Source organism: Prunus persica, chromosome G1 (assembly GCF_000346465.2).
Source record: "Prunus persica cultivar Lovell chromosome G1, Prunus_persica_NCBIv2, whole genome shotgun sequence".
NCBI classification, from domain to species: domain Eukaryota; kingdom Viridiplantae; phylum Streptophyta; class Magnoliopsida; order Rosales; family Rosaceae; genus Prunus; species Prunus persica.
In genome coordinates this window covers 6,793,021-6,795,049 of record NC_034009.1, presented here as the reverse complement: position 1 = coordinate 6,795,049, position 2,029 = coordinate 6,793,021, and the positions used below count along the sequence as shown (strand labels likewise).

General features: G+C 30.5%; 1 protein-coding gene across 1 annotated transcript in view; it reads left to right on the top strand.

The window, feature by feature from the left end:
• The window catches only part of LOC18792936 (protein DETOXIFICATION 16), a 20,797-nt gene that overhangs the window by 15,149 nt on the left and 3,619 nt on the right, over positions 1 to 2,029 (top strand). The window lies entirely within an intron of this gene.

Here is a 2,029-nt window from a genome sequence, read left to right as displayed (position 1 = left end):
TGCAAATTCTCTTTAGTTTACAACAATATCCATATTTTTGGATCCCTGAATTTCCAAAACTCTCGATATTTTAGACCTTGTGCATGAATGAAACAAGATGTCGACATCACTGAGGCTGGATTCCACATACCGATGAATTTTCAATGAAAGCCACCAATTTTGACTGCACATCAAATGAAAATCAATTTTAAGGACCTTCCAATTTCAAACAGAGGAAAAGACAAAGTTATCTCTGTGGATGCTATCCTTCAAAACATAATTCATTTGTTTTAATAACTCACGTGAACCAACTGTATTCCACCAATTCTTGTAAAAGAAGAAAATTTTGACAAAAAAAAGAAGAAAATTGCAAAATTTTGACAAAAACAAAAGACAAAAAAATGGCAAATTTTGCAAGGGGATATATATAAGTAATAAATTCTGTGCTTCAATAGAAACAGAGAAATTATTATATGTGACGATAATAAGAGTATGCCACGTGATTTATGAGTTCAATAAGAATATGTCACGTGATGTTATACACTTACATAGAATTTTTTTAAAAAAAAAAAATTAAAAAAAAAAAAACCTTGATATTGTTATCTAGTTGGCACAAAGTCTATTAGACGAATATGCATATACAGAGGAGAGGATGAATATCCACATTTTTACTATTAGAGTATGTACTTTCAACAGTACATATTAAATGTTACATAGCTTATTCTTTTTTGGTTTACAAATTTTATATCACTAAATAACACTACTAAATAATGGAAAATGCTCGAAGAAGTACATTTATTGCCACATGATGAGGCAGTCAATTTTTAATATTACATAAATTTTTATGGTGGGATTCTTAGTCTAATGCCTAGTGAGTATTTTCCCTTTTAATGCTCGTATTATACAAGTACGTACGTATTTTTCAATAATATTTTCGTTTTCCATACACGCTTTAAAGACTCGGTAAAATACACTTTAATATATATATATATAGCAGTCCCCTTCTATTGAGGGATCCCTCAAATAATTTTATTTGAGGGACGCCCTTTAGGGTACCCTACAATTTTTTTCCCAATGATCCAAACCATTTATTTTTTAGATCTTCATTTATAGATCATCCTTACAAAAAATTAGACAAATCGGAAACCGTTTCGACATCCAATTGTGTCTTACAAAATCAATGAACACGGTGCTTCAAGAAAATGCTAAAATTTCAATAACTTAATTGAGTGGTCAAATGATATCGGATTCAAGTGATTTTTTGTAGAGATGATCTTTGAATGAGTATCTACAAAATAGACGGTTTGGATTAGTGAAATACAATCCGGAGTGGGGCCTACAAGGAGTGTCCCTCAAATAAGCTTATTTGAGGGATCCCTCAATGGAAGCTCTCTGTATATATAGATACACAATACACGTGTGTATATATTTTGAATAATACATATAAAATTCACCTATTACATACCTGTTTTTTACATAGTATTGAAAAATAATAATAAATATTAAAATATTATATAGTGGCTGAACTTTTCAGTTGTATCTTGCAAAAAAATTTTCAAATAAAACACGTATGTATTTTATTTGTACTTTTTCTGTTCCATATTGTACTAACTAGAGTATAATGATACATCGGTTTTCTAATATTGAAAGAAATCTCAAGTTTTTTTACTAAAAAAGAAAAATAAAGATTTCAAGTTCAAAATCTACCTTTCCCAAGTCCATCAAAAAATAATGGGCCTCCACACTTGCTATAAATACTTGCCAGTAACGTTTCAATTCCCATTTTATATAGGGTTATCTGCGGAAAGACCCTAAACTATCACGCTTGTCAAAATCTCTATCCATAATTTTTTTTTTGCCAATTTAGCCCTTATACCAAATTTTATCACCAATTTACCCCCCACGGTTAGTTTTTGGCAATCTCCATAAAAATCTTTGTTAACAAATTACCATGTTAAGCATATGCTTCACTGTTGAATTAAAAATTGATTTTTTCTCTTTCTGGTTCTTCAAGAGCTCGAATGGGGGGAGAAATAAATTGGGGGGGGGG